The sequence below is a fragment of the Oncorhynchus clarkii genome, chromosome 16 (assembly GCF_045791955.1).
Source record: "Oncorhynchus clarkii lewisi isolate Uvic-CL-2024 chromosome 16, UVic_Ocla_1.0, whole genome shotgun sequence".
NCBI lineage: Eukaryota > Metazoa > Chordata > Actinopteri > Salmoniformes > Salmonidae > Oncorhynchus > Oncorhynchus clarkii.
The window spans coordinates 66,166,179-66,178,264 of NC_092162.1; the positions used below are offsets into that span (position 1 = coordinate 66,166,179).

Here is a 12,086-nt window from a genome sequence, read left to right on the forward strand (position 1 = left end):
CCTCCCCCGTCACTCACCTGTGAATGGAAGGTTGGGTTCTCTGGGGATGGTCGGATGTGTGGAGGAGCGGCTGGACTCAAGGCTATATGAAAACAAGCCCAAACAGAGCTGCAGTCATCTCAGGGTGAAGGCCAACACAAAGCACAAGTCAGAACAAAGCGCCTCTTTCTTTGCATCCTGTATACCCAGTCCTCCGTCTCTCCTTCTCTTTCTCCTTCGCTCTCCCGCGCTGGCAGTGACTCATTTCACCTACGGCTCGACTCAATTCTACTTTAAAACAAGATGGTGAGCGAAAGAGAGAAAGGGGGACGGAGGGAGAGGCGCATTTGCAATCAAAGAACTTCAATGTTTGCCTGTCTCTCTGTCCTCTTCCACCACTCCCCTCTCACTCTCCCCTTCCACCCCTTCTCCCTCTCTCTGTCCCCTTCCACCCATTCTCCCTCTCTCTGTCCCCTTCCATCCCTCTCCTCTCCCTCTCTCTGTCCTCTTCCACCCATTCTCCCTCTCTCTGTCCCCTTCCATCCCTCTCCTCTCCCTCTTTCTGTCCTCTTCCACCCATTCTCCCTCTCTCTGTCCCCTTCCATCCCTCTCCTCTCCCTCTCTCTGTCCTCTTCCACGCATTCTCCCTCTCTCTGTCCCCTTCCACCCATTCTCCCTCTCTCTGTCCCCTTCCATCGTTCTCCCTCTCTCTGTCCTCTTCCATCCTTCTCCCTCTCTCTGTCCCCTTCCATCCTTCTCCCTCTCTCTGTCCCCTTCCATCCTTCTCCCTCTCTCTCTCTCTGTCCCCTTCCATCGTTCTCCCTCTCTCTGTCCCCTTCCATCCCTCTCCTCTCCCTCTCTCTGTCCCCTTCCACCCATTGTCCCTCTCTGTCCCCTTCCATCGTTGTCCCTCTCCCTGTCTTCTTCCATTCTTCTCCCTCTCTCGCTGTTGCCCTTTTTCTATTTTAGTCTGACTCCATGTCTGAGCGGAATACTGATGTCAGGGTTTGAGAGACGCAATTGGATGAAAAAAAAAAAGACTTTCTGCCATATTTTTTTCATGCTGCACTTTGTGCTTCCAATTCCCACTGTGCCGTGGGCCCCTGAAATAAAACCTGCCCAATTAACAGAGCGGGGGCTCAGAAGGCGGCCAACACAACCCAGCGACAAATAGCCAGCTTCTCTGAATCTTTACAAGACCTGGCAACACAGACGGGTAGCAGGGAGCCTGGAGAGATGCTCATTCAGAAGACCAAGGGAAGAACATAAACAATTACAGCTCTGAGATGGAGGCTGCAGCAAAGACTTGATGTCACTAGAGATTTTTATTAGGATCCCCATTAGCCGACGACAATCCTGACAGCTAGTCTTGCTGGGGTCCGACACATAACGAAAAAGACATTTCAGACAAAATACTTTACAATTGACATGCACTTAAAAACATAAACACGTAGTGTGTGTGTGTGTGTGTGTGTGTGTGTGTGTGTGTGTGTGTGTGTGTGTGTGTGTGTGTGTGTGTGTGTGTGTGTGTGTGTGTGTGTGTGTGTGTGTGTGTGTGTGCATCTATCAGTTCCACATACTGTATGTAACAGTATAACTTTAGACCGTCCCCTCGCCAGGGGGGAGAGTCGTTGTGCCGTGAGGTGTAGTTTTATTTATCTTTTGAAACCAGGTTTGCTGTCATTTGAGACACAGATGTACTCTCTCATTACCCTCCATCCCCACCAGGCTGATTGATGCTCACATTCACACGGCATCGGAGGCTCTTTTAATTAGGAGCAACACAGAACAGCAGCCAGCTCCTGGTTCACATAACGACGCAAGATGGCCAATTAATGTCTTTACAGTCCATAGATGAGGATGGAGGAAAGATGAGGAGTGATAAAAGGAGGAGGGTTGAGGAAAGATGAGGAGTGAGGAAAGATGAGAGGAGGATGAGGAAAGATTAGAGGAGGATGAGGAAAGACGAGAGGAGGATGAGGAAAGATGAGAGGAGGATGAGGAAAGATGAGGAGTGAGGAAAGATGAGAGGAGGATGAGGAAAGATGAGGAGTGAGGAAAGATGAGGAATGAGAAAAGATGAGAGCAGGCTGAGGAAAGATGAGAGGAGGATGAGGAAAGATGAGAGGAGGATGAGGAAAGATGAGGAGTGAGGAAAGATGAGGAATGAGAAAAGATGAGAGCAGGCTGAGGAAAGATGAGGAGTGAGGAAAGATGAGGAGGATGAGGAAAGATTAGAGGAGGATGAGGAAAGATGAGAGGATGAGGACAGATGATGAGTGAGGAAAAATGAGAGGAGGGGTGAGTAATGATGAGGAGTTAGGAAAGATAAGAGGATGATGAGGAAAGATGAGAGGAGTAGTTAGGAAAGATGAGCGGAGGGGTGAGGAAAGATGAGAAGGGGTGAGGAAAGATGAGGAGTGAGGAAAGATGAGGAGTGAGGAAAGATGAGGAGTGAGGAAAGATGAGAGGATGATGAGGAAAGATGAGAGGAAGAGTGAGGAACAATGAAAGGAGGAGTGAGGTTAGATGAGAGGAGGAGGGAGGAAAGATGAGAGGAGGAGTGAGGTTAGATTAGAGGAGGAGGGAGGAAAGATGAGAGGAGGATGAGGAAAGATGATAAGTGATGAAAGATGAGAAGAGGATGAGGGAAGAAGAGAGGAGGATGAGGAAAGATGAGCGGAGGAGTGAGGAAGTTGAGAGGAGGATGAGGAGAGATGAGAGGAGCGGTGAGGAAAGATGAGGAGTGAGAAAAGATGAGAGGAGGGGTGAGTAATGATGAGTGGAGGAGTAAGGAAAGATGAGTGGAGGAGTAAGGAAAGATGAGAGGACTAGTAAGGAAAGATGAGATACACAAGTAGACCCAACACTTTCTCAAAAGAGCCATAGTTGAGCCATAGCTGAGCCATAGCTGAGCCAGAACTGAGCCAGAGCTGAGCCAGAGCTGAGCCAGAGCTGAGCCATAGCTGTCAGGTACTCATCTGGAACTTCACGTGCAAGCACAGACACAAGAGGACACACACACCATCTCTGACCCTGGCCCCCTGAGAGCCCTTTCCATGTAGATGTCTGTCAGTCAGCTGTGAGTGACAGGAAGAGGACAGACTTGTCCTTGATGTCCATCCCTAGAGTCAGAGGGGAAAACCTTAGGACTTGAGAAACATGTTTAAAAACAGAATGACCTGCAAACACCTTGACCTGCTGTCTGTCTAATCTACTGTCCACTGTCTATCTTCTGTTTACTGTCTGTCTACTGTCTGTAAAGGGCAGGGGCTGAACTGTCCTTATTTGGGTTTTTGGGGAATCCTGATTGGCCAGATGAAATACCACTGTGAATGTACGGGTAGAACTGTAGAACTGCCAACAGAGGGATAGAACCAACCAATTCCTGTCCTTTCGATGTGGAATCACTTTTCACACTGTCTGCTGTTGTCATTATTTGTAAATCTCCATATCAAAAGCTGTCTGGCTGTGCAGCTTGTTTCAGTAGGAGAGGAGTCGGGGATGGATGGGGTTTGAGTAACGACGCTGGTCCTTTGTTAGACACTGGCCTGCAGCCAGCAGTATCAGCCATTGTGTTCCGTATTGCTGTTTTAATGACGTTAACAAGGCAGACAGCAGACAGTAGACAGTAGACAGACAGTAGACAGTAGACAGTAGACAGTAGACAGTAGACAGCAGACAGTAGACAGTAGACAGTAGACAGTAGACAGACAGTAGACAGTAGACAGTAGACAGCAGACAGTAGACAGACAGTAGACAGTAGACAGTAGACAGACAGTAGACAGTAGACAGTAGACAGACAGTAGACAGCAGACAGTAGACAGTAGACAGACAGTAGACAGACAGTAGACAGTAGACAGTAGACAGCAGACAGTAGACAGTAGACAGTAGACAGTAGACAGACAGTAGACAGTAGACAGCAGACAGTAGACAGACAGTAGACAGTAGACAGTAGACAGACAGTAGACAGTAGACAGTAGACAGTAGACAGCAGACAGTAGACAGACAGTAGACAGTAGACAGTAGACAGACAGTAGACAGCAGACAGTAGACAGACAGTAGACAGTAGACAGACAGTAGACAGACAGTAGACAGTAGACAGTAGACAGCAGACAGTAGACAGACAGTAGACAGTAGACAGTAGACATACAGCAGACAGTAAACAGAAGACAGTAAACAGTAGACAGTAGACAGACAGTAGACAGTAAACAGTAGACAGTAAACAGTAGACAGACAGTAGACAGTAGACAGACAGCAGACAGAAGACAGACAGTAGAAAGACAGTAGACAGACTGCAGACAGAAGACAGGCAGTAGAAAGACAGTAGACAGACTGTAGACAGTAGACAGACAGTAGACATACAGTAGACAGACAGTAGACAGTAGACATACAGTAGACAGACAGTAGACAGTAAACAGACAGTAGACATACAGTAGACAGACTGTAGACAGTAGACAGACAGTAGACAGACAGTAGACAGACAGTAGACAGTAGACAGACAGTAGACTGACAGTAGAAAGTAGACAGACAGTAGACAGACAGTAAACAGTAGACAGGAGACAGTAGACAGTAGACAGTAGACAGACAGTAGACAGACAGACAGTAGACAGTAGACAGTAGACAGACAGTAGACAGACAGTAGACAGCAGACAGTCGACAGTAGACAGTAGACAGACAGTAGACAGACAGCAGACAGACAGCAGACAGTAGACAGTAGACAGTAAACAGTAGACAGTAGACAGACAGTAGACAGTAAACAGTAGACAGTAAACAGTAGACAGTAAACAGTAGACAGACAGTAGACAGTAGACAGACAGCAGACAGAAGACAGACAGTAGAAAGACAGTAGACAGACTGCAGACAGAAGACAGACAGTAGAAAGACATTAGACAGACAGTAGACAGACAGTAGACAGACAGTAGACAGTAGACATACAGTAGACAGACAGTAGACAGTAAACAGACAGTAGACATACAGTAGACAGACTGTAGACAGTAGACAGACAGTAGACAGACAGTAGACAGACAGTAGACAGTAGACAGACAGTAGACTGACAGTAGAAAGTAGACAGACAGTAGACAGACAGTAAACAGTAGACAGGAGACAGTAGACAGTAGACAGTAGAGAGTAGACAGACAGTAGACAGACAGACAGTAGACAGTAGACAGTAGACAGACAGTAGACAGACAGTAGACAGCAGACAGTCGACAGTAGACAGTAGACAGACAGTAGACAGACAGCAGACAGACAGCAGACAGTAGACAGTAGATAGACAGCAGACAGTAAACAGTAGACAGTAAACAGTAGACAGTAGACAGACAGTAGACAGTAAACAGTAGACAGTAAACAGTAGACAGTAAACAGTAGACAGACAGTAGACAGTAGACAGACAGCAGACAGAAGACAGACAGTAGAAAGACAGTAGACAGACTGCAGACAGAAGACAGACAGTAGAAAGACATTAGACTGACAGTAGACAGACAGTAGACAGTAGACATACAGTAGACAGACAGTAGACAGTAAACAGACAGTAGACATACAGTAGACAGACTGTAGACAGTAGACAGACAGTAGACAGACAGTAGACAGAAGGTAGACAGTAGACAGACAGTAGACAGACAGTAGAAAGTAGACAGACAGTAGACAGACAGTAAACAGTAGACAGAAAGTAGAAGGTAGACAGACTATAGACAGTAGGCAGTAAACACACAGTAGACAGTACACAGAAAAAATAAAAACAGTAGACAGGCAGACAGACAGACAGCAAAGATAGTCAGAATGAATCTAAGAATTCAAGAAATCTGTCAGAAATGTTGACGTTTTTGCCGAGGAGATCTTAGTCGCGCAATTTTGGTGGATTATTTCTCAAGTGAAAATATGTGCATGAAAACGAGTGGTCTCTCGTAGATTGACAACAAACACATAATTGAAGAATCCCTATTGTTGACCAATCACAGACGAAGGGGCGTAGATATCGGCTTGCCTGCACTAACAGCCGAAAAACCCTTGTTGAAGACCAAAACTAACAAAAACGTCACAAAATGTCATCATAATATATGCACAAAATGTTATGAACTGTTTGAGATGGGAAGCATGCGGATGCCTTTAATCCTCCTGACAGGCAGGTCTCCTCCTGACAGGCAGGTCTCTGGCTCTTTCTGCCCCTCCCCTCCTCCCAGGGGAGTCAGCAGTGAAATGAGGGTGACTGGTGAGATGAGCTGAACTCATGTCACTCGGGATTACAGACAACACAAACAGGGACCTGCTATATTCAAACACTGCACAGAGAAACCTCACAGTCCTCTGACCTGCTGCATTCAAACACTGCACAGAGAAACATCACGGTCCTCTGACCTGCTATATTCAAACACTGCACAGAGAAACCTCACAGTCCTCTGACCTGCTGCATTCAAACACTGCACAGAGAAACCTCATGGTCCTCTGACCTGCTGTATTCAAACACTGCACAGAGAAACATCACGGTCCTCTGACCTGCTATATTCAAACACTGCACAGAGAAACCTCACAGTCCTCTGACCTGCTGCATTCAAACACTGCACAGAGAAACCTCATGGTCCTCTGACCTGCTGTATTCAAACACTGCACAGAGAAACCTCATGGTCCTCTGACCTGCTGTATTCAAACACTGCACAGAGAAACCTCACGGTCCTCTGACCTGCTGTATTCAAACACTGCACAGAGAAACCTCACGGTCCTCTGACCTGCTGCATTCAAACACGGCACAGAGAAACCTCATGGTCCTGAGAGCCACTCTGGCCACAGCACAATCTCAATCCATCCTTGTGCCAAGTGGGAGACCACCTGACTTACTTGTAGGTAAGTAGGTAATGATATGCTCTGTTCAATGAACAAAGGGAGAGAGAGACCTATTGAGACCCCCTTTTCAATATTTGTATTGCACTCTTCCTCACTTCCTTCATCCCCCTTTTTAAAAACACTTTACATAACTTTTATTAAACTTTATTGCATTTAGTTTTACAAGGGACAGTGCACATTAATCAACATTACTGTAACTGCAGTCACTGAACAACTGCAGTCCCTGAACAACTGCAGTCCCTGAACAAACAAAAGCATTTTGGGGTTTTCACAGTGCTCTGTCTCTGTCTGAGATTGAGGTAGCTGATTAAAAATAAATCACAGACACGTTGCCAAAGTCCAGAGTAATGAGGGTGTCTGAGTTTGGGTGCAGTCCAGCTCTTTCCTACAGGGCCGTGGCTGCTCTGACCAGAGGATCGGATTTAATCTCAGGCCTTCCTCAGCACAGGCCCAACCCAACTTCCTCCTCCTGTCTTATTGGTCTCCTCAGACAGGCCAAACGACACACAAAGCCCAGCATGATGCCGGGGAGACGTCGATGCCCTCCTACCCCCGACACACACAACCCCAACCCCTATGCCCCCCCCCCAATGCTTCCCCCTCCCCAGAATCAAATATACATGAGCTGCCTTATCTGTTATCATTTATTAAAGTTTATCGTGACATCTCCTGTGTGTGAGAGAGGTAAGAATGTGTGGTGTTAGTGAGGAAAGAGGAGTAGAATGGGTGGAGAACACAGAAAGCTGACACACTCTAGAAGCGAAAAAGAGATACAGAAAGAGAGTGGGTAAGAAATTGAAAGAGGAGGAGGTGGTGGAGGAGGAGGAGTGGAGGGAAGGTGGATCTCAGTGGAGCATGAAATGAGAGCTTTACCTGGAGACAGATAGAAAGAGAACGCTGCTCTGTCTGGGCTTTACCTAGCACTCTGACACACACTGCAGCATGATCTGCTCTGTCTGGGCTTTACCTGGTGCTCTGACACACACTGCAGCATGATCTGCTCTGTCTGGGCTTTACCTAGCGCTCTGACACACACTGCAGCATGATCTGCTCTGTCTGGGCTTTACCTGGCGCTCTGACACACACTGCAGCATGATCTGCTCTGTCTGGGCTTTACCTAGTGCTCTGACACACACTGCAGCATGGACAGGTCTCCTCTCCACCTAGCCCCCCTCACACACACTCCCCCCCCATCACATCCTCTCCCACCTGGTTCCCCCTTGCACCTACTCCCACCACCCCCCACACTTAACATTCTACCCCCATATCTTTCTCCACCTCTCTCTCCTTTTACACTTTCTACCCTTCTCTTCTATGAAGTTTTAGACAGAGCCCGCGTCTCCCCTATCCTCGCTCCCCTCCCAGCCCCCTCCCTCCCCTCTGTTTGCTAATACTTCCTGTCACCTTATCTGGGTGCGTGTCTCTCGGAGGTTGCAGCAGGCACCTAGTGTCTAGATGGCAGACCAGGTAGGCATCTGCTGTGGGAAATCATCCATCCGTTGGTACAACCCTCCCGGGGGGAAACGATCTGCTGCAGTTCAAAGCTGAGCCACACGCAGCCACATGCCCCTCTCAAGAGCAGACGTCACTCAAGACAGAGAACCTAACGTATCAACCCCTGCAGCCGCAAGGTGACAGACAGACAGACAGACAGACGCATGATGGCAGCAGCAAGGTCAGGCTGATTTGAACAACAGGAGTGTCAGAGTATATAATGATTCTCAATATGATCAGTGTTCATGGTAGAGGGAGGGAGGGAGGGAGGGAGGGAGGGAGGGAGGGAGGGAGGGAGGGAGGGAGACCACTAACACCCCTATCAGATAACAGCAAAATCACAGTCTAGTTGAACAGAGCAATACTCAATCATGAGGCATCAAAGCCAAAGGAATATTAAGCAATGCTCTAGGTGGAAGGAAAGTAGTGTGGAAACCTACCAAAAAACATTTAGGCAACAACTAATTCAAACCCTTTTAGACAACTTCCTGGACAAAACGTTTCGCTGTAACACCGAAGATGTAAACTTGGCAGTAGAAAGCCTAAACAGTCATTTTGACCTCTCAGCTTCCCTATCAAATCTAAAAATGTCAAGCACAAAACCTAAGAAAATTAACAACAAAGACAAATGGTTTGATGAAGAATGCAAAAACCTAAGAAATAAATTGAGAAATCTATCCAACCAAAAACATAGAGACGCAGAAACCCTGAGCCTACACCTTCACTATGGTGAATCACTAAAACAATACAGAAATGCACTATGGAAAAATAAGGAACAGCACGTCAGAAATCAGCTCAATGTAATTGAAGAATCCATAGACTCTAACCACTTCTGGGAAAATTGGAAAACAATAAACAAACAACAACACGAAGAGTTATTTATCCAAAATGGAGATGTATGGATAAACCAATTCTCCAATATTTTTGGCCCTGTAACAAAGAGACTACAGGAACCCACTGGATTCTCCAAATTCATTGAATGAAGGTGTTGACGGTGTTCTAAATGAAACAATAAAATATACAGACCACAAATTCAAATTGGCTCATAAACTCTTTAACATCATTCTTAGCTCTGGCATCTTCCCCAATATTTGCAAACCAAGGACTGATCACCCCAATCCACAAAAGTGGAGACAAATTGGCCCCAATAACTACAATGGGATATGTGTCAAAAGCAACCTTAGGAAAAACTCTGCATTATCATTAACAGCAGACAAGTACATTTCCTCAGTGAAAACATTGTACTGAGCAAACTGGCTTTTTACCAAATTACCGTACGACAAACCACGTATTCACTCTGCACACCCTCATTGACAAAGCAACAAACAACAACAAAGGAAAAGTCTTCTCATGCTTTGTTGATTTCAAAAAAGCTTTTGCCTCAATTTAGCATGAGGGTCTGCTATACAAATTGATGGAAAGTGGTCATGGGGGTAATACATATGACATTATAAAATCCACGAACACAAACAACAAGTGTGTGGTTAAAATTGGCAAAACCCTGATACCCTGATGAAGACAGCTTGTCTGTCGAAACGTTGGTAATTACATGTTTGCATCTGAGCTCCTAGAGTGTGCGGCTCTCTTTAATTTTCAAGTTTTCTACTCCGCTAGCCAGCACCTTCTGTACAGATTATGTCAGACCTGGGCCCAGACAGTAAATCTCAGAAAGACAAAAATAATGGTGTTCCAAAAAAGGTCCAGTAGCATGGACCACAAATGCAAACCCCATCCATTGCCCTAGACCATACAAACAACTATACCTACCTCGGCCTAAACATCAGTGCCACAGGTAACTTACACAAAGCTGTGAATGATCTTAGACAAGGCAAGAAGGGCCTTCTATGCCATCAAAAGGAACATAAAATTCGACATACCAATTAGAATCTGGCTAAAAATACTTGAATAAGTCATAGAACCCATTGCCCTGTATGGTTGTGAGGTCTGGGATCCACTCACCAACCAAGAATTCACAAAATGGGACAAACTCCAGATTGAGACTCTGAATGCAGAATTATGTAAAAATATCCTCCGTCTACAACGTAAAATACCAAATAAAGCAAGCAGAGCAGAATTAGGCCAATACCTGCTAATTATCCAAATCCAGAAAAGAAACTCCAAAGCCATCATATGAGAGATGAACCCGGAGAAGTGTCCCCTAAGCAAGCTGGTCCTATTTGGCACTAAACAGAGAGTACACAGTGGCAGAATACTTGACCACTGTGTCGTGACGGTGTATTAGTTAATGTGACGACTGTTGCTCATCGAATGATTAAAGGTTTCTAATTGCGTGATTAACTGAATCAAGCAATTATTAACTCATTAACCTGGGGCACCATAGGAAAATTTGTTTTATTGAGTTTCTATTTCCCAAATTAATCATATCAGAATATCAGAATAGCGATTTTACAACAGCCGCTAATTAATCAGTTACCTCTACAGTCTCGTTCTGAACGTCACATAATCCGGGAATCTGCACGGACCCGGGTCTCAACAATGAGTTCGTACCACACCAATCTTAGTTGAGTATTTATTTACTAGAAAGCTAAAATGATGATAAAAGATATACATACACAAAAACACATTCCAGGCTATTGATTAGAACTTAGTATAACGGGCCAACACACTATGGTGCGTGTTACCCAAAATGGGGGTTTAAAAGAGAGAGAAAAAGTGAAAGTACACGAGAGAAATATACATTTGGGTGAATTTGTCAGCTATGCTTATTCTAACCCTAGCCTTCCCCCAAACTGCCCCTCTTATGGGTCAGAATTTAATGATGTAATTACGTGGGGAATGTCTCCGTGGACTCTCCGCGTGGACCGTTCAGGCTGCTCAATGACGCACTTCTCCGGCACAACTCTCTCGTCGTCCTCATGATGTCAGTGTCCTTTTGGCTTCCGAGTCTGTTCCCTCGCCCTTGCTCTGGAAGGTCTCTTCTGAGGACAGACAGCTCTGTAGCTCAGAGCTCACAGCTTAGGAATGAAACAGTGTAGATTCCACGATTCAATGGGGAGTGGAGACTAGGTGGTTCGACTTGAATTCACCCACTTAGACACAGCTACTCATCCGTAGCTTGGGTAGAAAAATATTTATTTGTCTTCAAACTTGTGTTGCGTTTTGGTTTCGTTGACTTTTTAGACCTCGGCTGCAGCTTGGGTCACTTAGTCTTATCTGTAAATTCTTTACTCACAGGTTTTATACCCTCGGGTCAGAAGTGGGCGTATCGTTCCAAAGTCCCTTTATTTCATGTTTAATGTTCTGAGGCTGGTTCTCCATAGTAACAGGACAAAGGAATTTGTCTGTGGCCTGAGATTTACCAGGGGCGTGAGGGGTCAGAAAAACCCCACATCTTCAGACCTTTAGATCTCTCTTCCTCTGTTGGGGTTGAGAGATAATCTGTAGGGTTGTGGTCTCCTGTAACCTGACCTGATCAGGACAGTCATGACAACTGTGACTGACCCAAAATCTTTGACGATGTGCAGACTCAGTGAGCATAGCCTTGCTGTTGAGAAAGGCTGCCTTAGGCAGACCTGACGCTCAAGAGAAGACAGGCTATGTGCACACTGCCCACAAAATGAGGTGGAAACTGAGCTGCACTTCCTAACCGCCTGCCAAATGTATGACCATATTAGAGACACATATTTCCCTTAGATTACACTGATCCACAAAGATTTTGAAAACAAACCCAATTTTTATAAACTCCCATATCTACTGGGTGAAATACCACAGTGTGCCATCACAGCAGCAACATTTGTGACCTGTTGCCACAA

General features: G+C 45.7%; 1 protein-coding gene across 1 annotated transcript in view; it reads right to left on the reverse strand.

Moving 5' to 3' along the window:
• Positions 1-12,086, reverse strand: part of LOC139368932 (extracellular sulfatase Sulf-2-like) — a 281,121-nt gene that overhangs the window by 226,673 nt on the left and 42,362 nt on the right. Inside the window, exon 2 of the mRNA XM_071108434.1 lies at positions 18-82. The gene's annotated coding sequence lies outside the window, so the exon portion shown is untranslated. The remainder of the gene's footprint in view (positions 1-17; positions 83-12,086) is intronic.